This window comes from Thermobia domestica, chromosome 9 (genome assembly GCF_964235325.1).
Source record: "Thermobia domestica chromosome 9, izTheDome1.hap1.1, whole genome shotgun sequence".
Lineage (NCBI taxonomy): Eukaryota > Metazoa > Arthropoda > Insecta > Zygentoma > Lepismatidae > Thermobia > Thermobia domestica.
In genome coordinates this window covers 174,389,913-174,417,840 of record NC_137462.1, presented here as the reverse complement: position 1 = coordinate 174,417,840, position 27,928 = coordinate 174,389,913, and the positions used below count along the sequence as shown (strand labels likewise).

Here is a 27,928-nt window from a genome sequence, read left to right as displayed (position 1 = left end):
CCATACGCGAACACCACTTCAGACACTCTCAACAATTAGGTAAAAAATTAAAGCAAGTTGAAACTTGTACTGAGTCATGTGAAGGTGGTGGCTGCAGCGTTGTCGAGTTTGTGCACCGTGTTGTAAATCTTATTACCATTTCAATACATCTCGTGTTGTTCAAAGACACAGCATGTAACAATCGATATATCCCACTGAGTTGAATAAACTTACATGCTTAAGGGTCAATTCTAATGCGTTTTTTTTTCGACAAAATCGAGAAGAAACTAATTTTTATGGCGTCAAAAAACATGTCGTCAGTTGTCAAATGTGACGCAATTGATAGTTGTTATCATGCTAAAATAGATTATTTATTTATGTACTCATATATGAGAAATACACACAATGTTAAGTAGCAAATTGAATCTACTGTCGTTCGATTTCTCGTAACAGTAGCACATACAGTCTTAACAGTGACGTATATAGTCCTAAACAGTGACACACGTAAGTACTCCTACAGTGACATTCTGTATTTTCGATACACTCATTTAAAATAATCGTCTGCTGAATCTTCTTCTGTGTTCCACCTAAATACTACTTTTTTTTTTTTTATGACGGAGCAGCTTGCTATGTAGGCGTGGCTTCACCGCATGTGTGTTGGCTTACCAATTGAGCACAACCTACATAGATAATCATCATCCATGTCATTGTTTAATGCTAATGAGGTAATAACGTTTATGTTCGATATTATTTGACACTTGTTCACGCATTTAATATTCAGTCACAATACATTCAGTGTCAGGAAATCTAAGCACTGAACGCACTGTGATTCACACGAGAAATAGAAGTTTCCATTAACACAAATAACATCTTAAAAATGAAAGGAAGTGAAAAAACTGAAGAATTTATTGCCTCCTCTCATTTTCACATCATTTGCACATAGAATTTCAAAAAGTAATAAACCTTGATTTACTTTATCATAAAGAGACATATTTTCACACTTTAGTAAACACTAATGTTATTATACTAATGGTTCTGATCCATATTCTAGTTCTAATGCCATCTTTGTCTAGTGGTGGAGTCAGAAGACAGCAGCATGTGAAGTTATTTGGGTTTCCCATACATAAGGACGTGAACACGAATATGATAAGTTATTTTCACATTTTGTTTGAGTTTTATATTTCGCGGTTCTACCCTTTACGCTACAACAAAGAATGGGAAAGGAAGTAAAGTAATAGAATGGCCAGTAAAAAGATGTCATAAAATCATCCATCTCTTAAATAGGGCTCCACCTATGTCTTATGCTTACGAACCTAGTGTTGCACACTTGGTTGTACTCCTAGATCAACTATGGATAGTTGAATAAAATTTGTGGCAATGATATTTTTGCAAAGCAAAAAATAATACATAATAGACCTCTTTCGTTGCTAATTATTAACATACTCAACATTGGTGCGGGAGATCGAGTTCGACTTTCGGTGGTAGTATATGGTTGTTCGGATCCCACGTTAAGTTATAAGTTTCGTCTTATATAGCCCTGATGCTGAAAATAGATGTTAAACAGCAAACAAATAAACAAATACAAAGTGTTCAGTATGGAACAAAATGATCTTAATTCCTCTCAGCTTGGCTAGTGCTCAGGGTTCCGGTTTGATTCTCGATGAGAAAGCCTTTAAATTTGAACCAATTATGGTGGCTCGGTTTTTATCTTAAACTGTAATTTGACGTCTCGTATAGTCTTGGTGCTGAAAAGAGACTAAAACTCTCTGTGTTCTTCAGCTGTATTTGATTCTTAGAACCTGATGAATGTTATGTTGATCTTTTATTATGTTTCTCTTTGAGCGATCTATAATTTACACCAATCGTCAACTAGAAAAGATATCAAAATCAGTTTTTTTTAATAAGGGAAAAGAAGGAAAACGCTAACATTAATAAGGTTTACAAAAAATTACAGAATTTATAACAGAAAACAACAGATTTACGCGAAAGTAAATAAGCTAATACAGATAAATGCAAGAAGTTTTGCTGCTGCTAATATTATTTACAAGAAAACAATATCTCTGTTCTATCCTGTAATTAGTACCACTCTAGATGGAATAACTCTCTTACAATTGTTGACAAATTAGCACTTTTCTTTAAAAAAAATGTTTATCCTGGGTGAATATCACGGCATGAATCGTATTGTAAAATCAAGGTGAAGATTAGGACCTTCTGGTATATTATATCCGCTATTCCATTTTTTTGTTGTTTTCAAGGAGGTTGGTTAACAAATCAAAATCTCTTTATATATTTACCCTGTGTTTCCGTTCGTCTGGAAGACAAGAAATCCCCCCCCCCCCCCTCTCCAAAAAAAATTGATGGCTTCCTTATCAACTTTACTCAGGACACAGAAGGTCAAAAATTAGGAAACGAGTTCGTTGGTGTGTGATATTCAAAACCGAAAGCGGCAGAAATAAACGATTTCCAGTTTTAACGTTGATCACTATAGAGCAAGAAACATAATAGATAGCAAGAAGTGTTTTTTTCTTACAATCGATTAAGCATCCCAAGAATGCATTTGTCTCTACTCTTAACTCTTTATTAATACTGGGAGTGATAAAAAAAAATCCGCTGCAGCTTCCAGTTGATGTACGTACAGCAAAAACAATAAGAGGTATCGCAAAACGACTTTTTTGGAATCGATTTATTGTTATAAAAACAGGTACAATTTTGTCTCTTAAACCTTTTATTCAAAATGGAAGTGGAAGAGATCAACCACTTCCGATTTCATCGGTGATCGCTGTAGAGTAAAAACGGTAATAAATGGCGAAAAGCGTTTTTCTGTAAAATTAAGCGTGTCAAAGATATATATTTCATCTCCATTCTAATCTATCTTCTAAAATTGGAAGTAATAGAAATCTACTCTTAGATTCGGTTTCAATATTGATTAAGAAAATGTCATGTCATACAAATCAAGCTCCTTCACATGGTGAACTCGCAACACGGCTACTTTATTATTATTATTATTATTATTATTATGTTTTTACTTATACGATTTGTGTCTAGAAAGCTAAAACAATTACTAAGTTTCAGTGAAACATAAATTTTCTTATTAATACTATACATATATCGTGAATATTTGTGTCAATTCCTTTTGATAAGTAAGTATGTATAGATGATGTGAGCTTGACTTTTACTAACGAGTTACGTTAATATAGTGCACGAATTCGTCATCATTAGTAATGATTGATTTCCTCGGTGAAGATCTGTCTTGCTGTGCAGAAATTCCAAATTTTTATTCGAGACTAAACAGGTTGATATAGGATGAATTTGAGTTCTTTTTGTTGCTGCTGTTACAACAATTTTACGTAACGTCACGTTAGTCTTAGGTTAGTTTTAGAAATTGGTTTGATATTTTATCATCATTTGTTACAAAATTGCATGAAGGAAACATACATATTAAGTTACTAGCACTATCCTTTGGAAGAATATTACACGGATTGGTTACATGGACCTCACAATGTCTTCCAAGTGATGAAGTCCAGTATTATCTGGTTTGTTGTCTCTGAATTTCTAAGGCTATGAAGTATTCCTTAATCGTAAGCTCTTGACTATTGGCTGAGTATATTCCGCAAAACCATTGCATTAACTCCACTGAGTAGCTTGACTTTTATGATGAATTGTGTTAGAAGATTATTTTTAACGATTTTGTTTATAATATAACACGAAAATGATTTCAGCATTTCTTGCACTTTTGCTCGCAGTTATGCAAGTAGTTTCAATGAGGTTTATACATATTTCTTGAAATCCAAATTTACGAAATAGTAAGTATTTACGGCATTTGATAGCACTTCCCATACATGATAGCAGGGTCGTAGCCACGGGGTGACCAGGGGGACTGCGCTTCCCTGTGATGACCTTCATCCTCCCTGAAACTTACAGTCCTTTTATATGTATAAACATAATGAACTCAAGTTAGTTTTCTTAAAATGGTCTTTCTCCCCCTGTCTTAGTATTCTGCCTACACGCTTGCATGGAAGTGTTTAGACCCGGAGAGATGTACGTTAGGAATCACCTGCAAAAACGGAATAGAATCGAAATGAAAATGAAATTAAATCTTTGAGTTTTACGTTCCATGGTTATGCCGGTTAGGCTAAAGGAGACGGTGATTATGAGAAATGAATGCAATGGCGGAATGAAGGAAGTGGGAGGAAACGGGAGAACCCCGAGAAAACCCACGAGCACGGTGTTTGTCCACCACAAAGTCCACACGGCGCGAGCTGGGATCGAACCAGGGACCCCAAACACCAGAGGTAAACACTTTACCACTGAGCCCCCGCGCCCCTGGAATAGAATCAAACGGATCAGAAAGATAACAGGAGTGACGGATATTATCATGAAAGTAAAGGCATTGAAGTATCATGAAAGTAAAGTAAAGACAGGCCATTGCCATAGGCTGATATATTACAAGGAGAAATGATGTTCGATGTACAAAAGCAATTTTTGACTGGATACCAAGAGACAAAGTGTAACGTAAGAAACGTTCTTGTACAAGATGGTGTAACGAAATCAAGAAAGACCTTGGAGTAATCTTAAAAAGAATATTGTCAAAGATAGATTTGTGGGGAAGAGTTGGAGAGACCTTTATCCACCAGCAGCAGATATACGCACAGTGACAAGCCACTAAAGGTAGGCGAGTGAATTAGTTTTAATAGTAGGTGGAAAAGAGTTCTCTCTTTTTCCTTTTTTTCTCTCTTTCTTTTGTGATGAAAAGATATCCTTTGTTGACATTAATTATATTTTTCGTAAACCAAATGGGTGACATTTGTTTTAAATGCACATTATATCATCAAATTCATCGACAGCTGAATCCATATTTTTTACAATTGGAGATAATACTCCAGTCATCTCATCACTGTATATTATGTATACTTCAGATTCCCCTTGCCTCTTATTTCTTCCTCCTTTGAAAAAAAAATCCACACATTCCATGAACCAATATTTATCCTAGAGTTGACATCACTGAATCCAGGTAGGTGATGCAAAACCAAGTATACATACAAGAGAGACCTTGAACCTTCTGCTAACAGCAGGTAATCTCTTTTTGATTGAGATCACATAACGGTTTCACAACTTTCGAACAAATCCTTCTGCCGCTGTCCACATTCCAAGAATTTCTGGAACGTGAAGGGGGAAAACTAGTCCTATTGTACTATCTTCATTCCGTGAAAGAAAAAAAGAGAGGGAGTATCATAACTGTCCGTATAGCTTAAAAAAGAAGTTTCTTCTTTGTTTTATTTTTATACCAAAACAATGAATTGAGAAATTTCAAGAACTATCCAAGCAATCCTCCCTCCTAACTAGTTTATCCTTCTTATAATATCTCTGGAAGACTACTTTGATTTTGTTCATCCGCTTCCTGTGAAGGATTCTATCAGAGAGAAGTAATTGTTCAAAATAAGAAATAGCTTTCTGAGGGTAATCAGGGGAAAGTTAATACCAAGTTTACGTTTTAATAATAAATATTACAATTTTGATTTGACAATTCATCTGAAAAGACTGAATTGGCTGCGCATGAACCATCTTAACTTTTTCAAGATGTTTTCGTAGATGCAGCAAGAAAACACTGGGACAATACAGTATACAGGGTGTTTCAAAACAACACAGATAACGTTTGGGTGGTGATTCCTGACACCAAGATAAGATAAAAAGTATAGACCAACCTGGATGCACAAATGCTTCCTTTTGGAGTTATAGGCTGCTGAAAACATTAAAAAATGAACTTTAAAAGTTCGTAGCTCCAAAACTACGGTACCTACCGTAGTCCGGTCAAGACTTCACTTAGGAACTAATATGTGCCCTATCCAAAAATCTATGTTTGACAATCCTGCGGTACTTGCGCCCGACTACGGTAGGCCCCATTTTTTTCATGTTTCCGGCAGCCTATAACTCCGAAAGGAAGCATTTGTGCACCCAGGTTCCTCTATACTTTTTGACTTATCTTGGTGTCAGAAATCACCTCCCAAACGTTGTAGGTGTTGTTTTGAAACACCCTGTATATATAAACAGAGTTTTAGTGTTCTCTAATTTGTGACCAACGACCAGGTTTTGGTGGTTAGAACTTTCAATTTGCATCTTGCTTCTGTCGTGACAATTAACTATGAAAGTTCATACGATTCGTTGCATAAAATAACATACGACTTAGCCTAATCAGGTTCATTTATTGTATAATATCTCGAATTTTGGGAGTTTGGGAAAGTGGTTGGTAGAGAATTGTTAATATCGGTACAGCAACGTCATTACCTATTCTAAATGTCTAATTGAAGAGATTGATCTAAGCTGAAGGTATTAACCACGATTAATGAGCAGAGATATCTCAGAACTTCATAATTTTCCAAGCATCACAACATAACATCAGTACCTAATTGTACACTGAATTCAAGAAAATCTGTGATTATTGTCACGATCAAATTAAGATACCGGTTGAGCGGATTGTCTCTAACTGCTTTGAAGAACTATTTTTTTGTAATGTGTAATACCCTCTCTTCACCTCTTGGCTACTGGAATTATTGCTTTTAGGTGTCACATATTTCTGCTATGCATGTATGTGTGTATATATGTGTGTATGTGTATGTTGTTTGCGGTCAGTGTTAGCATCCTTGGATGGATGGCCTCTCCTCTCAGAGAGTCCCGTTGTCTTTCTTGTAAGCAGGCAACCCGTTCGCCGAGTAAACTCGGTCACCACTCTCTTGTCCTTCCGGGTGGCCGGCAACGAAGAACAGTCACACAAGTAACCTACATTTCAAGTGGTCGCTACAACAACATACAGTACATAACCCTCTCTCAGCTGGTTGGAACGCTTTCCTTCTCCATTCATTGCAATCCGCACAGCTGTTATGTCCAACACTTATGGTTTCGGAAAAAAACCTACTCCTTTTCTTTTTAAAAAATCAACAACTTGCAGATTTTTTTAATGTGATGGAAAGGATGATGGCGACATACTTTTCCGTACGAAAGTATTATTTATAAAATACGATCCGTGATGTTATAATCTATAAGATACCTAAAGAAAGTGTTATTAGTATTTTCCCACGGTTCAAACTAGTCCTTTAAGGCTAAAGGAGAAATCAGAAATTTATGAAATTTGAGTAGTACAGTTGTCAACTTACTTACATTTTAAGGATTATTGAAACTTTAAGATCTATCAATTTTGGGAATTAAATCGTTTAGCCTAACATGATTTGACCATATATTAAACTTTTTTTTTTTTTTTTTAAAAAAAAAAAAAGAACTTCATATTTAGAGAACTATAAAATCAATAAGTTACAAACTTAAAGTTGCACCAACGAGGAATTCAAATTTGTCTACCCGTAAAAGACTTCTAACAATCGAGTGGGAAATACCTGGGCACATTCCCCGCTATCTCTTTCAGCTATGACTATGCGTTTTTTATTCTTTCATTAGTATTTCGTTAAATTATATAATACCTTGTTTAAGTGTTGTGCTCGAAGGTATGTTCTAGCCCACTTACTCTAACGCTGTTAGTATGAACTCTAAACCAATAAAATAGGGGTAGGGTAGCCAGTTTCTTTCTCCTGTGACTCATAACAGTTTATAGTGAACTGGAAATTAAGAAACTGAAAATAAGGGTAGATTGAGAATTATGTAATGAAATCTTTAAGATTTCATCTTTATGCCCTGTAGGTTTAAAGAGGTGAATGATTATGAAAGAATTAGTAGAATGAGAATGTTGGAGAAGATCGAGAAATCCCATGAACACGATGTTGTCCATTATAAACTCACATGGACCGGTACAAACCAGGAACCCCACGTACCAAAGGTGAGCGCACTACCACTGAGGTACCATACCCTACGATTGTGAATTAAGACTGTGGATATCCGGCAAGAGCTGAATAATTATTTCATTACACAGATCTTTTTCTTTTCTTTATTTCGAATTTAGCGTCACTTTTCAGCACCGAGGCTATATAACACGTGGTCCTACAGTTTCACGTGGGATCCGAACACATGTATTCGTATTGGGAAGAGAACCTGGATATCCTGCACAGAAGATGAGATTTAATTACGAAGAACTCCTTCATTACACAAATATTCATTTTCACACACCAATTAATATTCATGTGATGGAAGACAATTTGACTTGTTCTAATGTGAAGAAGTAATTTTCTTGACAGCGGTTTTTCATTATGTAAGAAACTTCATTCAATAATCGTACTGTTTATATTAAGCTACAAGTTTTCTTATTTTCTTTAAGTCCATTGCTGTTAGGACGCGAATTCTGATCCAAGTAATACTCTTGAACGTGACTGAAAAAAAAAATCTACTTCTCCGATGAAGTAGAGCAGTGCTGATGATAATTAGTTTGTCATGTGTACCTTTCGATACAATTTCTCGTGTTAATACTTTATTTTCTCAGTGAATGGATCTATTGTAGTATACTAATATTCACTGTATTAAAGAACACAAAACCCTATTTATGCATTTCTTCGTGGCCAAATGGATAACGCAAGCATTTTCGGAGGATTTGTTTATCTGGGCTCAAGCGTGGTTCGGATTCTACTTCAAGAGTAAGTCTGGTCTAACATATCCTTGGTGCACAAAACAGGTATTAAACTTCAATCAAATCAATGTACCCGTTTTTAAGTTCAGACAACTACACTCCCGGCAGTTTATAATATATTCTGAAGATATTGATTCTTTATGGTGGATTATGCACCTCTTTGGCTTACTGTCCATGGATATCCACTAAATATTCTTGTCTAGAGATTGAGCGTGTAATGGAGACGATACAGCAGTCGATTCTCATTGAATGGTCAGCATGTTCTTATTGAACCTCCCTTTTGTACTAGTACTATTCTGAAAAATCATGTATCACATTCAAGAGAACACCCGCTTCGTTCCTTCCCCCACCTTTTCTTCCTTCCCTTTCCCCGGATTGTGTGCTCGCCGAGGGACGTCATCCCTCAAACGTGACGGGCTAAATGGCCTTAGATGCCGAAAACCCAGAAATCTAACTCCTAAATCCTAACGAATGTGTACTAGAACTCCTTCTTTGCTACTTATAGTTAGCATAAACGCCTTTGGCCCGGGCTAGATTTTCAGTGGGAACAGATGCGCTTCGGAACCTATGTTAAGCTGTAGGCTTACATCTCATAGGCTCAGTGCTGAAAGCAGATATTTAAACTCAAATTAACCAACCAACCGAAGCGACGTAAACGTGTTGACAAACATACAGTACACATTAGATCATACTATAAGGATAACTTATAATCTGGCAGATAAATTTATTTATTGATTAGAAAATTTATTATGAAACATTAGCAGATATTAATCACTGCATTTGAATTAAATGGCTGAAGTTCGTTGTTAAAGTATTGTAAGGCTGATGCTTTGAACTGAACAATAATGTTCGTTGAAAGGCACAACCAATTCATTCTTTTTGGTAAATTCCAAGTATCCAAGGTTTTTTTTTTCGATACCCAAAATCATTGAAGTTCCTTCTCAGTATGGAATTGCGATAGTAAACATGTGGCTTGTCCACTTTTAAACTTAGTGTACTAAAGAAATTTAATTAAAACGACACGAATATTAGGGAAAGCATAATGCGGAAGACAAAAATGGAGGGACATTTAATTTATGCATCACCGTACAGAAACAGAATATTTTGGTAGATATTTTCTTAGAGAATATTCCTTATTAACAATGAAAAACACGTATAAAGGAATGAATTATGGTAAAGACTGTAAAGAAGATAACACATCACTAAAAGCTAATGAATTTTTTGCCATAAGAAAAAGCTAACTATCCTTTTATCACAGGCTACCAAGAATGGTTTGCACAGGCATATGTTTCAAAGGATATAGTACGTTAAAGTCACCGTCATCCTTCCCCAATCCTTTCTTCGTTCCCTTTTCTAGAATAATATGGCTGCCGATGAACGTCATCTTTCACGCGTGACGGACCAACATGGCATAGATGCTGAAAGTCCAGAAATCTAAATCCTAATTCTAATCCTTAAGAGTCTTCATCCCTGCGAAATTAAAATACCGTTAATTTTACAGTAATTATGTGATATCTTCAAATAGATAAAAGATAATTGAAATATGGAACAAGAGCGCCCTAGACAATATTATTTTGCGTGGAGGTACCGTTATCACAAGTCACCTAGTGGCTTTCCGTTTTCAGCTGTTTAGAAACGCGAAAATAAATGCCGATTTTCAAAATGGCTAGAAATCGAAAGCAGATAAGTGAGTCGTGATAACGGTTTCTCATGTAAAATAATATTGTCTAGGGCGCTCTTGTTCCACATTTCGATGATCTTTTATCTATTTGAAAATGTCACATAATTACTGTAAAATTAGCGGTATTTTAATTTCACCGGGATGAAGACTCTTAAAGATATTAACAAATTGACTCCATTAACGAACTTGGTCGAGATAATGGATCTAGTTGTCTATTACAAAAAAAAAAAAAACAGAATTCAAGAGTTGTGTGGAGTAACGGACAGACGTGGTAACATTATAATCTCATTTGTCTCACTTAGCCCATCCTCTGATATCTCCCACCCTTAGTCTTGTAAGGCTTATCCTAATAAACAAATACATATGAAGAACGAATACATATTATTGTTCTGAATAGTAGCGTACGCAGAATTTCAACCAAGGGATGAGGATTTAATTTCTCTGTTTCAGATTTTTGTATACATATTTTAACATATAAATTTCTACTTCTTCATAATATCTTGTTCACGGGAGTTAAAAACCAGAGTCTCTCTCTCCGTACGTCACTGATTTTTACGGAACAACTATACTAAAGGATACTTGTGATGTATCAAATTTACCATATATCATAATATTAGCGACAAAACCTTACTAATTCTTAATATTTAAAGAACGTAGTCTATAGCGCTTTCGAAAAAAAATATTATTTTTTAAAAAATCAACAGCACAACACTCTCCACACTGATCAATAGCACAAATAAATTACGATTTTACTTTTAATGATAGCTATTATTTCTCAACTCCAAGACATGTGATAAAGACACATTAATGTAGCATGCAACACTGCATTAAAAGTATTGCTTAATTTTGAATGACTTGCAAGCGGGTAATAATAATAATAATAATAATAATAATAATAATAATAATAATAATAATAATAATAATAATAATAATAATAATAATAATAATAATAATGTTCATGAAAAGCTATCGATAGATTAAATACATCTTTTCTTCAGCTTTTGAATTTGATGCTGTATAACTTTGTAAACTAAATTCTCCGTTTTGATCGAAAATTTCTGGAGGTAAATGAAATATCTATTAGCAGGAAACTTATTAAAATAGTTTTCATCATTTCTCTGTTTACTTGCATGGGTAAGCTGAATATTGTGTAGGATATGACATTTGCTAAGTTTTGTTTTGAACAAAATAAGTTAACTGGCCTACAGCACAAGAGGTATAAGTAATAACTCATGAGTTAGGAAAACATTACACAAAATTCATCAATAATATTCTTTCAGTGGACCCTAATGTAGATATAAACGTTATTTCTGATAATCAATGACTAAAAATTTACGCATTTTTTAAATATAATTTACTTGTTTTATTTCAAATTGTGCATATATCCTTTGCCCTTCAAGGTCTTCGCACACAGCGAGAAGTTTTTGAAAAGTAAAATTACAAGAAACCAGTACAAAGAAACTAGTGGGATATTTCTAGTAGTAGAAACTAGTAGGCTATTCGCTTCTGTAGAACTGTATTTAAATTGCGATCAAATATGACTGTTTTTTATCTTTTACTCGATCGTAATTTATCAATTACTGTATATTATGACAGCACATTTTACGATATTTCACTATAATTGTACTGGAAAACGTTCAGATTTCTTGAAAAATTATATAAAAATTTGACATCTATTTGAAAAATGAAAGATAAGATTCAGAGATAGTTTTGAACTCAATAACCTGGTCTGGGAATTATTGTATTGCTTATTGATCACTCACCTTTGGAGGAGAGTGTCCAATCTATTTCCACTAATGAAAATGAAAATGAAATGAAATTTTTCATATTTACGTCCCACGCTTATGAGAGCTAGGCTAAAGGAGACGGTGATGATGAGAAATGAATGGAATGAATAAAGTGGGAGGAAACGGGAGAAAGAAAACCCACGCATACGATGTTTGTCCACCACTTGGTGCGAGCTGGGATTGAAGCAGGGACCCCATGTACCAGAGGGCCACTGAGCTGAGTCACCCCTGCCCCTTATTTTTACTAATATTGTAGTGGGTTTTCGTTATACTTTGTTATTGTCTCCTACCAAATTTTTTTTCATCCTCATCATATAGTTGCAACTTATCACCCATTTCCTGTAGCTTTCAGAGAAGATGCGAGGGACGTTAAGCTAAATATTCCTCTTCATTGGTTCATGAAGTCAATAATAAGGAGTAATGTGAAACTATTGTCTCTCATTTACTTTTACAAATAATTAAAATGAGCTTCGAAACTTAAAATCTTCAGCTTGAAGGAATTATTACTACATGTATGGGTTTATTTGTTAGTAAACGAATTAAGAATTTAACACCTTTCGTTACGCATTGCATAGAACAATCAGAATGAAGATTCTTTATAATTGTTTAAATGCCATTGGAACTTAATATTATTAGCGTAATTAAATGTAATTAGACTGGAATAATCTGTTGACTTTTTTTTTTTAAGTTTAACGTGCCACAATATGCATCGAAGCTCTGGAAGACGGCTATGATGAGATGAATGATAATAGTGGAATGACGAAAGTGGGAGGAATCTGGAAAAACCCCGAGAAAACACAGTATACTATGTTTCCTCACGATAAAGCTCACTTGGCGAGAGATGGGATCGAATCAGGGACCCTGCGAACTAAAGGTGAGTTTTGGGCTTTCTACCATTGAATCACCAGGGCTTTAATATGTTTTGTCATAGTCTGTTATCATTCTCCATCTCAATTTATTAGTTTTGCTTTCACTCTTACCACAAAAATGTCTGTTATGCAAATTTCTATTATTCTGAAATAAACTTCTACCATTTCAAAAAGCACCAACTATGAATTAAAATTAAAAATATCTCTGCAAATAAGATAAAAAGTGCATCAAGTAATATAAAATCTCACGTGAAGTTTGTTTGATTCACTCTATTTTCAAGGTTATATTGTAATTCGTGAAGTTCAATGCATATTTTCCTCCCTGTCAATTAACGCAATATGTCTTTTGTCGCAAGAAACGCTAAATGAATATGAGGTTATGCTTTCATAGATGACTCTTTTTTCAGCTCTCTATTCAAAGAAATATGTGGAGCGACAGTGTTAAATTAGTTAATATTGTACTGTAGTGAATGGATCATCTCTCATGGATTTAGCTTTTTGATACTACCTATATAGAAAAGTCTTTATATCGGATCTGATCCTTAGTATCCCACTTGTACTAGTAACATCCCTCATTTTAATCCCTAATTTATTCCTTCATTCTAACTTCCTAATTTGTAGATTTTTGTATATTCTTTTGAACCACAGGGAAAAGAGTATGGTCACCTTACACCTGTTTTACTTGATAATTTATGTTACCTAAATTGGGTAAGATCTTCTTTAATGCAGGATACTCACATAAGACAAAAGATAATGAGTACAAGGAAGCATTTTTAAAAATTTCAATATTTTACATGGAAATTTTGTACTAGTTTCTTTCTTCAAAATTATCCAGGTAAAGTTTGTCCCATTGATTAAGATTCGTGTTCTGTATGTAGATATATGTATAGAATGATCAGAAATTGTATGTAACTTGACATTTAAGTATATTATGATCGTCATGTAAAGTAAGGTGCATTTTCCTTTTGAATTCGTGTGGGTCACGGTGGCTCAGTGCTAGAGCTCTTACTCCTGGTGTGTGGAGTCCCTGGTTCGATGCCCGGCAAAGTAAGTTTGTTGTGGACAACATTGTATCTGTGGGTTTTCTCAGAGTACTCCCGTTTCCTACATTATCATTCCACCAATTCTTTCATAATCATTCACTTGCCTTAATCATTCCTTAACCTACAGATCATAATTATGAGACGTTAAATTGAAAGGTTTCATTAAATTTCCTTTTGAATTCGTAATATACTATACGTTCTTCTTTACTTTTAGTTACAAAAAATCTATCCTACGCTTATTGGTTCCAAGCCAAACTAGCAAAACAAAGAAATAACATGCCCGGAATAGCACATATGGATAAAAGCGAAAATTGTTATATAGTTTCTTTATATTATATTATAAAGACATTTTACTACTCATAAAAGAGTTACTGTGCAATTCGTGAATAAATCATGAGTTGAAGACCTATTATTATATGTAATATAATTATTATTACAACTATATTTCTAGTTTGCATACAAACAAAACCAACTTTTCCCTCCCGAAGGCCAAGATCTACAGATGCCATTATTCGATGGAAGAGTATATCAATTTCCTTATGCCTTCTAATGACAATGACAAATAGCTAATTCTTCGTAAGGTTAGCAATGTCCGAGTCAACGATAATCTGCTAGTTGCTTCACAAAGACAATTTTATTGCTGGTGAGAAAAGTTGGTTTAATTTGTGCTTTCACTGTAATACGTCCTTAGTTTTCATCACACTAACAAAAAATAGAATATAATTTTGACTGACATAAGAAATTTGTGAATACTTCGCACTCTTATCAGATGTGGATAAGTAATAATAGCTAATAAAAATCACCAAGAAATCTAATTGCTCATACAGTAAGTATGACCAGTAAGGAAATATTTTATCTAACAGGGCGTTCTAGTTGCCCGTGTAGAACTCTTTTTAATCATTGCGTGTTCAATCTGATATGCTTTGTGAAAAACTAGGAATGCATTTAATGGTAAAAGCTGAAGAAATGCTAAGAACATTAATCGTTTCAATGTTGAACTTTCTAAAATTACATTAGTCACAATCATAAGCATAATCAATTTTTGTTACGGGTGGGTGCCAAATGGTAAAGTGTGCTTTCTTTGACTACTCAAGGCTGCAATATCGATCCCAGTTTTGTGAATCTGTGGTTGGTTGAATAAATCAAATCCGCGAGGATTATTTTGCGTTGACTTTCCACTTTAGTTTCAATCTATCATTTTTAAAACTTTATTTTCCTTACATTTAAAATTCGTGTCTTACGCCAGTGTTTCTCAACCCGTGAATCACGCATTCCTATAATACATGAAAGTACGACAAGGCTGATCATGATACCGAACGATTTCCCTACAGGCTAAAGAAGATGATGACAAATCCATTCTCTTTCTGAAATCGAACCCGGAATAACACAAGCAAATGGCACGTAAAAGATTGGAAGCCTTTGACCTACAGGGTATATAAACTGAGTACGATCACCTACAAAAATGGATGTTCACATCCATCATGTTATTTTCTCAATTACTTCCGAAAATATTGACAATTGTAATTCAGATTTCATTCTTGTACAGGGAATTATTTTATCTGTACATAAAAAAAACTGTATAAAAATTGGTAGAGTAACTACGAAGTCATAGAAAAGAAAAGAGGGGCTCGCATTCTCACTTTTGCGGATCACTATGAGTTAAACTAAATTGATCTTTGGGATCCAATACAGATTTGGGTTCTCACGACGAGGACCGAACCGGGAATCACGAACACAATTCGAATATCCGACAGCAGCCATTGCACACTGATTTGAATACCCGAAGTCCCAGTATAATGTCCCAACTTATCTGAACTTCCTCGTTTGTCACAATTAGTTAATTTCAGTTCTTCCAGTATGAATTTTCACTGATTGTATTTGTCCATTTAAGAGCACAGAAGAATAAAGGAAAATCAACACTACTCCTCAAGCGTAGAGTGTCCATACAGGAATTTGTATTTGGAAGTTGTTAACATGAATTATTGCACAGAAGCACGGGATTTTGCTGAATCCAGACGCAGAAAATTTGAGAAACACGCATATATTTATTCACTTCAAGAGGAAGATGAAGATGAAGATGAATAAATCACATTTTTTTTTTCCACTGAAGAATATTTCGTTGTTGACACACTTTGTATCAATTTACCAAAGAATCAATTTTGATAATCCAAATGAAACGATATTTAGCACTTTTTTCCTCCCTTGCAGCCACTCGAATTTCATCACAAAATCTTCGATGGTAGGAAAAAAAATTAATGGAAGAGATCAATGTACTCACTTGTAAACTTTGTGTGTGTATGTTTTCACCGACTTGTCCTTCGTCTGGGCACACTCGCTCTCGAACCTCCAACGTGATGAGAAAACTTGCGACTGAACTCTCTGCCACCTTGAACTTGAGCTTATATACTTGACCGACTTTCAGAGGAATGTTGAAGGCTGGAGGCGGGAATCAACAGCAATAGGCCGTGCAACAACAGCTTATATCCACAAACCACCGGTACTTTTATACCCCTCCCAGCCCTCTACACGGCGAAGCTACTATATACGTGCAAAGAATAGACCCCTCTCGATGATGAGGGGATTTTTACTCTCAAAATCTCGGAATGAACGTTGGAGAGTTTATTGATATAATTTACCAGAGGAAGATTTTTTGAAGGACGTCCTTTGGAACAGCTGATACGAAAGGTCCTTTCGTAGAATCTTTCCGTCGGCGATGCGGAAAAAGCTTCATCTTCTGAGATTCCGTTAGGAGACCTTCTTTAGAAACATTAAAAATAAAAATAATAAAAATACATATATTTAGGTGTCACGTTCACATGTTACTCAAAATATGTTTATTTAATAACACTTTCTAAATTACCAAGTACATATTGAAGTTCATTTAGTCAGTTGAAGTGATTTGAAAACTGTAACAGATGGTAATATAGTAAAAACCATTATTTTTTCTTTCTTAATATGTTGTGAAGTTGTTATAAAGATTCATTTGAAGCACAGCATCAACTGTCACCAGTTTTCGGGTCAAACACATTTAAACCCCATTTGACTGACCACAACATTTTCTCTTTAGTATTTCCACAACGGAAACAAACAATGGATTTGTTTGGCATTGAAAGAAAAATGACATTTTTGTTCCAATTTCAGTCGCCGAGAGATAAAGAAAAAGACTAATATTTTACTAAATCACTAAAATTGTTATTTTTTCTCATTTTCGTTTGTTAAGGTTCTTTTTACTACTTTATTCATAACTTCGTTCTTATTTTTATAAATTATTTAATAAATCAAAACAAAAAAGTACATAACAATTCTTGGAAGTAGGCCATTTAATATTTTACAAATTCCTATTAAATGAACTCCAAGTTTTTTTTAAAAAACAAGATCTTCTATTTAATGGGGAAATTTGAAAGCCCGATAAATAAGATTTCACAAAAGCGCTTTGATAATTCTGGTCCATTAAAAAATCTGGAAATGGTTCAGTTTATACTGATTTTATGAATTTTGGATAACGTTTCTGGTTTTTAAGTAGGGTTGCTTACGAGGCGAGAGTTGATACTGTTTCGTCTGAAAAATGTGTCGTGAAAGTGATTGTCGCTTCTCGGTAAGTGATGTTTCTATTGAAAGAGTTCTGTCTCGTCTCGTTGTTTCGTCACGAAAATTATGTCTGGCCTCGTCTCGTGAGCAAACCCATCTTTAAATTACAATATTGTGTTTTGAAAGGAGGCGAAGATCTTTTTTTTTTTTTTTTTTTTTTTTAAACTATGTCTCACAGACCTTGTCAGGCCATTTAACACGCGGTAGACTAATGTATGGCCAGTGCCTTGCTTTATAACACCATTATTTGCTAGCTCATCAATTTTGAAGATGTTTCGTCTCGTCTTGATTCTCCAGGTCTTTTGTAAATATATCAACTTGAATTTTGGAAGTACTCATGGTGAATTTTTATGGGAAATTCAAATGTTTTATATATGGGCCGCGGTGGCTCAGTGCTAGAGCGTTTACCTCTGGTGCTTGGGGTCCCGGGTTCGATCCCAGCCCCACCAAGTGAACTTTGTCGTGGACAAACACTGTGTGCGTGGGTTTCCTCGGAATTCTCCCGTTTCCTCCCACTTTCTTCATTCCATCATTTCATTCATTACTCATCATCACCGTCTCCTTTAGCCTAACTGGCATAACCGTGGGACATAAATCTAAAAGATTTTCAAATGTTATATGGGTATAACTGCTAAATAATTAGCATTGGATTAAAAAAAATACATATCACTCAAGTATTTTAATCAGACCCAAACGTCCATAAAAGTCACAGCGTAGAACTACTAGGAACTTACCTTTACATAGCAAATTTTCGGAGTGTGTAATGCAAAAATACTGATAAAACTTCTAAATTTGACCCACGGCCGTAATCACGGGGGAGCAAGCAAGGAACGTGTCCCGGGCACGTGGTTCTAGAGATGTCTTAAAACGCCTGTCTGATCTCTTAAAGGTGTAAGCTCTGTCTGTGTAATGAGATTTGTGAATGTAACGTCTCGTCTCATCGTTGTTTGTGTCTCATCTCAACACACAAACCATATTGAATTTTATCCACTTCCCTCATCTCTTCATCAGGGTGAAATATCCGAAATTAATGTAAATTCAAATAAGATGTCCGTATTCCGTGTTACAAAAAGGTTTTTATGTATAAATTTTGAACAGTTTGTCAGAAGAGAAAATAACACACTGTATACACATTTTACCTATGGGATATGCGATATTCTTTTGTCGACGATGGCACATATACGTACACCCACTGCTTCAAAAAAAACCTTTTGCTTGCTCTTCGTTCATCAGACTGAATCCTATCTCCCCTCCCCCCTTCCAAGTAGGGATAAACTTAACTGATATTTGTGGATGAGACTGTACCTACAGTGTTAAAAAATAACACGAATATACACGTTGGGAAGCTATTCCTCACAACAAAACATTAAAAAGGAAGAAATAATAAGGGAGCTCAAATGTGCCATTTCGGAGTTAAGGTAAGAAGAAGAATAGCAACATAAAAGGTCATAACTTTTACTTTTTACCATTTCACTTTGACGGTGCAACTTAGGGGAGGGGGAGGGAAGAGATATTTAAAAATGATCAAAAATGACCGATATTAGAGCTAATCCATAGTTTTCGGAGTCGCTGAGATGAACAGTGACACTTTTGATGCAGTTTAAATCCAAATTCAGTCCTTTATGTCGAAAATGAAACGTATTCTCTCTGTGCGAAGAACGAGAATCATGTTAGTTTTGAATAATACACGTGTATATATATTGTCATACAATAACAAAGGAAGCGTTATTTCCACGTCTCTATGAAAGCTAGACCTCTGATTTATTCCAGACTTCACTCATAAATTACTTTTGACTACGCAATGCCTTGATTTCAAAATATAGAATTTAGCCGATAGTAAATAAGACCATGTTTTAAGTAAGATAATATACTGAATGATAAACTTCGCTATATTTGAAACGTCTTAAGACTTCATTTTATGACTAGATTTAACAAGAAATGTTGTACACATATGCTTAGTAGTTGCAAATGGAAAGGGAATAACTTTAATAACAATTAAATACTGCATGAATTTGCAAAGCATAACAATTAAAAGTTGTCAAATACTCAACCTAAAATCTCAAGTAATCATTTATTTTTAACGAGCTCTTACAATATTCTTGTAATGTAAGATTTAGATAGAACCAATAACTACTCAGTTCGTTAATTATTTTCTATTTAGCATTTGTATTGGCATTGAAACACATTTTATTAAAAATTGAAGAAGGTTTGAGCAAGTAGCAGTACCGCACGTGTACCCCACGTGAAGGAGTTTGGAAACAATATTGAAAGTTACTGAATCTTATGCAACCAACCTAGCTTTTAGATAAGTTGGGTTGCATACTATTAGGGCTAATTAATCTATAATAATCCCATATTAGAATATCTTCAGAACAACTGAAGGGATCCCCTTCATTAACAAAATCGATTCCTAATTTTTGACTCTCTACACCCTGGCCGAAATTGATGATAATTCAACAAGTAGTTCCTGACTTTTATTTTCTGTTTCCCAGACGGACAGATAGAGTATAAGGGGCGATCAACTGAAATCATGTATTATTATATTATTGGTTCATTCCATGTATTATTGGTATAGTGTATAGGAGGATATTGTTTGTTTAATAGTGTGTAATGGGTAATGTCCCTGTGTGTTGGGTGTAGGAATGTTGTTGATACGTGTTTCCGTTTTGCAGGTACAACAAGTGAAAGATGGCGTTCTAGATCCCCAATCCGTCCAAACAGGACCAGCGTGCCGTCAGCCAGTTTCTGAGTGCCGAAGGTTGTTAACCAGCTGAAGTGTTCCGGCGTATGAAAGACGTGTATGGTGATGCATGCGTCACCAAAACAACAGTCGTGGACTGGGCCGTAATGTTTCGGAAGGGGCGTGAACAAACCACTGATTATCCCCGTCCTGGTGAAGCCCATGCTGTTGCCACAGTGGGAAATGTTGCGACACCCGCCCTACAGCCTTGACCTTTCACCCTGTGACTTTAACATCTTTGGGCCTGTAAAGAAGGCATTGAAAGGTCAGAGATTTCAGTCTGATGCTGAGGTTCAGGACGCAGTGCGTGATTGGTTTGATAGTCAGTCGTCCAAATTTTAATGGACGGCATTTGTAAATTAGTGACAGTGGGACAAGTGTCTCAACTCTCATGGTGACTTCTGAACAATATTTTTACTGCACGCTAACCATAGACGCCTCCAAATAGTGTACAAGTTTCCGCTTGAAATAAAATTTATTTCATGAATTATGACCACTGAACGGGTTTCGGTTGATCGCCCTTTATAAATATATAAAGGATTTTCGGTTTGTATATAAAGGACCGAACTCCTTAAAAATCGGTCTTTAGCGCCATATAGATCATTCACGCATAGGTAGACATGTGAATGATATAGTGTACAGGATACTAGACCGTGAGTTTTTTTTTTTTTTTTTTTTTAAGTTTAATATCCGTTTCAGCACTGAAGTAAGGCGGGGATCCACTGCTTAACGTGGGCTTTAAACGAGATGAACTCCCAACTGGTAATCAAACCCGGATCTCGCACGCTGAAGACGAATATTACTAATATAATCAAGAATAAGCTGCAGCGGGTTAATAAATACACACTAACTAATGATTAATACGATTTTTCATAAGCGATATCGCTGAATAAATCAACTACATTGAGAGTAACCATAATCAGTTTTAGATCAGCTCTCAACGAAGTACAGTTATTAGTACGACAGTGTAGGGCTCCATAAACATCAGCGCTTCGGTGCCTACTACTCAAGATGAAACTGTTATTGAGTGATGAGATATTAATAAATAAGAGAGATCATATCATTATAGGTCAGATGGCTATCTGTAATGAACAAAGATCCGGTGTGGCAATCTTCGACAATTGTCACGGTGGTATTTTAGGGGGCGCGGTGGCTCAGTGGTAGAGCGTTCACCTCCGGTGTTTGGGGTCGCTGGTTCGATCCCCGCTCGCGCCGTGTGGACTTTGTGGTGGATAAACACCGTGCTCGTGGGTTTTCTCGGGGTTCTCCCGTTTCCTCCCACTTTCTTCATTCCACTATTTCACTCATCTCTCATCATCACCATCTCCTTTAGCTTAACCAGCATAATCGTGGGACGTAGAACTTAAAGATTTCATTTTAAAGATGATCGCTATTTTACCGGCTGATGGGTATTTTTGTCAGGCTCAAGTATAATTTCAAGGTTTAAAATACAATTAATCTTCATCTGCTTTAAAAACTATGAGCGAGTGCTGGTAATTTTATTTTTCAGAGTTGTCAACTTTAACTGTTAGAGTCTTCAATATTTAAAGTGGTTGTAAGCTATAACCATACTTCCCGGAAGTTGAGGGTAACATTACGCTCAGAAGGCTTATATGTAAGCCGCTATCACATGACTTTTACAAGAGTGTTTAATATTTGTTGCAAAACATTGAATATGTTAATTATTATCTTGTCTTTAACCCTTCGAAAATAAGACAATTTACATCATTTGATGTAACTCGCGTTCTTATACTGTTCAAATCTTCCGCTCAATATTAACAATAATTTATGTTTGCCAAATCTTATGATTTCATTGAATGCCTGTTGTTTCAAATTTTACAACTTTTTCACCGATTTTTAGTTTCTACTTAATCTAAGTTTACCCGAATATGCATAAACAGAACATCTTTTATATATACACTGGGTGTTTCCGATAAAAAAAAAATCCAGTACGTTATAAATTACAAACTGTTGGAAATCAAAGGATAAAACAAAAATTGAGATAGAAAAAATGTCAGAAGGTGCATCGAATTTGATGCGTATTCCCCTTATCATAGGAATCCGAGCGGCCTCCCAAAAAGTTTAAATAGCAGGGTATGTAATATTCTATATCATTTAAAAGATAATTGAAAAGTAACTTTTGTAGGATTTTTTTTCCATGGGAATATTGTCTACGAAATTGCCACCATTTAGTTGTGAATTTTTAAACAGTCAAATAAAATATACAGTAGTTATAAATCACTAACAGCTGGAGATAAAAAGTGAAACAAGGTGAGACAGGAAAATATCAGAATTCATATCAAATTGAGTGCGTTGCTTGCCTCACAGGCCCTCGTTATCATGGGATCCCACCGCCACTGGAAAATTTTAAATTGTAAGGTATGTAACTTGATACTTCATTAAAAGGATCATGGAAAACAACCACTTTTATAGGAAGTTTTCTTGTGTAGGGCACCGTTTACGAAATGATCACCATTTAACTGTGAGTTTTATTAGAATATAAAAGAATTCAGATTTCAAATGTATCACCCTTGTAAACGGTGCCCCACATGACAAATTTCCCACAAAGGTCATTTCATATTATCCTTTCAATGATCTATCAAATTACTTATCTTACAATTCTTTTTTTGGATGCCCCGGGATGACAGGGGACCCATTGGTACGAACATAGCACTCTATTCGGTGCGCCTTCTGGCATTTTCCTTTTTCACTTTTTATATTGTGTGAGTTGTAGACTAAGGGCACTTAAACCCTTTAATAGAAATAATATAAATTTTGACTTGATTTATATGAGATGTAGATTTGATTCTTAGTGCATTGTAACTTCTTCTTTTTCTTCTTTTGCGCTACAGCCCGTTGTGGGCTAGGGCATCCTGAACAACGCCTCGCCATTGGATCCTGTCCCTAGCTCTGTCTTTCCATCCCCGAATACCCATAACACGCAGATCTTCCCCGACGTCTTCTAACCATCTTCTCCTAGCCCGTCCTCTCGCTCTCTTTCTTCCGATAATACTTTGGCTGATCATCTGGTTTGGGATCCTCGTATCATTCATTCGTATGACATGTCCTATTCACCTGATTCTATGTGACTTCGCGATGCGTACAATGTTTTCGTTGTTGATTAGCTGGTCTATTTCATGATCTATCTTTGTCTGTATGTGTCATCATCGTTCTTAATTGGCCCGAAAATTCTTTTTAAAATCTTCCTTTCAAATATTAACAGCTGCTCTGCAGATCTGCATGTGAGTTTTCACGCTTCGCACCCATAAGTCACTACCGGTCTTATTAGAGTTTTGTACATTCTCACTTTTGTTTCCCTAGATAGTGTCTTGCTTCTGAATAGTTTTTCGTATTTGTAATAACATTTGTTGCCAGCCTGTACACTGTATCTTACAGTCTTCATTACATCATGGTCACTCGTTATTAAGTATCCTAAATAGTTAAACTGTTTGACACTCTCGAAACTATAATTACCGGTACTTATCTTTAGTTCTTGTTCATTGGTGTATTTTTCTGTACGGGAAATTTTCATATATTTCGTTTTTTCTGCACTAATTTCGAGCCCCTTGATTCGGAATAGTTGATCCAATTGTTCAAAAGTTTCTTTTAGATTTTGTACGGTTCGGGCTATAATCAGCATGTCATCAGCATGTGCTAGCAGTTGCACTGATTTATGTAAAATATTATCCTGTCCTGTTATTTGCCCAACAACGTCCTGAAGTACTAGGATGAAAATTAATGCAGATAACTCATCTCCTTGAATGACTCCTGTTTTAATTCCAAACCTTGCCGACATTTCTCCTTGGATTAATACCCTTGCTGTATTCTATCCAGTGTAAGTTTTATTAGTCTCACTATCTTTTTTGGTATGACAAGCCCACTCAGAGCTTTGTAAATTTTACTTCGCGTAAGACTATCGAATGCTTTTCTGTAATCTATGAACAGTAAATGTAAGTCAATATTGTACTTATAGAATTTTTCCAAGATCTGCGTCACTGCAAATATTTGGTTTCTTATGCTTCTTCCAGGTCTGAATCCAGATTGATACTCTCCATTTTCTCTTTAACTATTTTCTTTATTTTGTTGAACAGTACATTAGAGAATATTTTATATGCTGTGTTGAGTGAGGTGATCCCTCTGTAATTATGGCAATTAAGCTTATCGCCTTTCTTATGAATAGGGAAGATAACACCGCATTCCCATTTTTCCGGAATTTGTTCCTTTCTCCAGATTTCTCCAATTAGAGTGTAGATTTTACTTTTAAGTTCTTCTCCTCCTGATTTAAAAAAAATCACTTACTATTGTGTCTTCTCCTGGTGCTTTGCTATCCTTCAGCATATTAATGGCTTTCTCTATTTCCTCTCTGGTGGGTTCCTTATCATTACTCTGTATTTCGTCGATGATTTCACCGAGTTCTTCATTTTCTATGATATTTTGTTCCTCCGCATTCAGAAGTCCCCTGAAGTATTCGCCCCATCTGTCCATACATTTCTCTCTTGATTCTATTATCTTGCCCTTTTTGTCTTTGCACATCTGCATTCTTGGTGCAAAACACTTGCTTCAACCTTGATAGCTTTGTACATTCTCCTTGTGTGTTGTTCTACCCTGCACTCCTATTCCTCTATTTCTTTCACTTTGTTCTCTATCACTCCTGTTTTTCTTTCTGCACATTTTTGTTGCTTCTTTCCTTCTCTCGTTATATTCCTGGTAGTGCATTCCTGATTAGAAATTTGTACTTATTACCATTCTAAGATATGTATTTGATAAACACGATGATTATAATTCAAATTCAATTTGACTGTTATTGGTCTCCCTCAAGTCCGTCTACGAACCCACTCCTTTCGTATCATTGGAATGCTTCTCTTCTGTCTGTTTGGAGATTTATATTTTGAGTCTTATGGGAAGACAATTATATTTCTCCTGCTCAGTCATGTTTACATACAACTGTTTGTTTCTTTTAGCTAAAAGGAGATTATCTTACGTATTAAAAAAAATGTGCGTGTTTGTGTCTTTGCTAGCAAAGGCTTGTGTAATTAAGTTGTAATACTAGTAAACAACAGCAATTTATTATAAAATTTAAAATAAAAAGCTACTGTAAATATGAATAAATATTAACACATGGCTGATTTTTTAACATGTTACAAATTATAATATGACATTAAATGTAAATTTATTTGAAGAATCCAGGAGAAAAGGGGGGATGTCCAATTTTGGGCGAAATTTAGATTTTCTTGTAGAGCACACTGAATAGTTTGATTCAATATACCAAAAAGTAGGAAAAATTTTTCCACAACGAATCGAATTGTTTGTAGAGATGGAAGGGCTCGGAAAAAACAGTTTTGAAAAAAACTCGGTTTTTTCTGCTTCGCTTTTTTGCTTGGGAAATTTTGGGCTTTTTTTAAAAATTTTGCTTTAAACTGATAAAGCAGACTGTGTTTCGCTTCTCTACAACAAAAAACTCATTTAATTAGTGGTTGATGCAGATAATAATATGAAACCTCGAAAATAAACCATGATTTGTTTTAAATTCTTAACATATTTACATTATGAATTCCAAAGGATTAACCAATATATGCAATAATATTTTAACCTCTTGTATACAATAAGTACTTTAAAAATGATACACAAATAACTAGCAAAATTGTATGTAGTATTTTTACTTCAAAATATCACACACCCTCTTTTTGAAGAAAGAAAAAAAAAAACATGAAAGAAATCTGCAAATCAAGAGGTTCGTTTCGGGTGGTTCTATACATTCTTGAAATTTTTCAGTTAAGTTTTAACTTTCATATACATTGTATAAATATTTCGAACAAATTTTTCACTGATTGATCACATATATAATAATCTCTTACCACCTATCAGGTGCTTCAGATCTGCAAAATCGATAAAGCTCCAAATTCTGTAATGCATTGACTGTTCCTTAAGCTTGTTCAGAATCAGGAAAGTATTGAATTTTCTGTTCATGGATCATATACGTAATAGACGGTTCATCTGAGCGTATGGTTTCCTAGGCTGTAGAATATATAACCATCATCACGGTTTACCCAGTCCTGAAGGTTTCTGAATTTTTAACAAGAAAATTCAACATATCGTTACGAAACATTTTTTTTTTTACAAAAAAGAAAAACTATGGAATACATTTAAAAAGAGTGGAAGAATCAATCACTGTTACAATTCACAAGAAAGACGACAAAATTGATTGTAATAATTATCGAGGCATTTCTCTTAACATTCTATTAATAAGATTGACCCCATACGCAGATGAAATTATTGGAGATTATCAGTGTGGATTTAGTCGAAATCGACCAGATATTTACCATTCGACAAATACTCGAAAAGAAATGGGAATATATTACCCAGTACATCAACTGTTTATTGACTTTAGAAAGGCTTACAACTCGGTTAGGAGAGAAACATTGTACAACATTCTTACAGAATTTGGAATGCCGAAAAAGCTAGATTTATTAAGTGTTTAAATGAATCCCAGATAAAGTCCGAGTAGAAAAATGCGAGCTTCCACGTCGAGATTGGCCTGAAACAAGAATATGCGTTATTGCCGTTATTATTCAGCTTTGTTCCGGAATACGCTATAAGAAAAATCGAAGATAGGAACCAGGGCCTAAAGTTGAATGGTATTCACCAGGTTATGATGTATGCTGATGACGTAAATCTGATAGAAGAACAATCGAAAGAAATGCAGAGGCCTTATTAAATGCTTGCAGGGACATGAGTAAATGCAGAGAAATCTAAATATAAGGAAGTTCACAAGGATCGTAATACGGCAAATTATGAATGCGTTAAAATATCAATTAATACTTTCGACACAGTGGATACTTCCAAATATCTTGGATCAGTATTACCTAGTAACAAAATCATACCCACAAAGAAATTAAATGTCGACTGAAATCAGGAAATTCTTGTTATTATTCAGTTCAAAATATTTTGTCGTCACGAATTCTGTCAAGGAATTTAAAGCTTATATAAAATGATTAGCATGCCTGTTATACTTTATGGTTGTGAAACATGGTCGCTTACGCTGAGGGAAGAACGCAGACTGAAATTATTTGAGAACAAAACTCTGAGACGAATATTTGGACCCAAGAGGAACGGGAATGGGGAATGGCGGAAACTTCATAAGGAGGAGCTACATAATTTATACGGTTTACCAAACATCGTTAGAGTCATCAAGTTAAGGAGGCTCAGGCGGGCAGGTCATGTAGCCAGAATGGAAGAAAGTAAGAACGCTTTAAAAGTTTTAACTTGAAATCCAATCGGGAAATGTCCATTAGGAAAACCTAGGGGCAGATGGGAGGACAATATTAAGATGGATCTAGCAGAAATAGGAATACAGAGTAGAAACTGGATTGAATTGGATAATGACAGAAGTCAATGGAGAGCTTTTGTGGTCATAGAGAAAGAGAGAGAGAGAGAATACATTTAAGTTAAGCACAACTGCACAACAAACATGAGTGAGTGGTTAGCTTTAGCGCTTTTATCGTGAAGTCCGGGATTCAACCCCGCATTCGACCATTTTGACAAAAGTTTTTTCTTAATTCCATCTGTGAATGTAGAGATAGTGCGTATACTGTGAGTACTGGCCGACTTCCTTTCTAATCGTTTTTAAATCTTTGTTGTTACTAATTACCAGCAGTGATGGATTTGCGAAGAGGTTAGGGTG

The 27,928-nt window shown here is 35.2% G+C and overlaps 1 protein-coding gene across 2 annotated transcripts in view; it reads right to left on the bottom strand.

The window, feature by feature from the left end:
* The window catches only part of LOC145695222 (uncharacterized), a 65,359-nt gene extending 49,005 nt beyond the window's left edge, over positions 1–16,354 (bottom strand). For both annotated transcript variants that reach the window (XM_081772215.1, XM_081772216.1), the window contains exon 1: positions 16,198–16,354. The gene's annotated coding sequence lies outside the window, so the exon portion shown is untranslated. The remainder of the gene's footprint in view (positions 1–16,197) is intronic.
* Between the last annotated feature and the right edge of the window lie 11,574 nt (positions 16,355–27,928).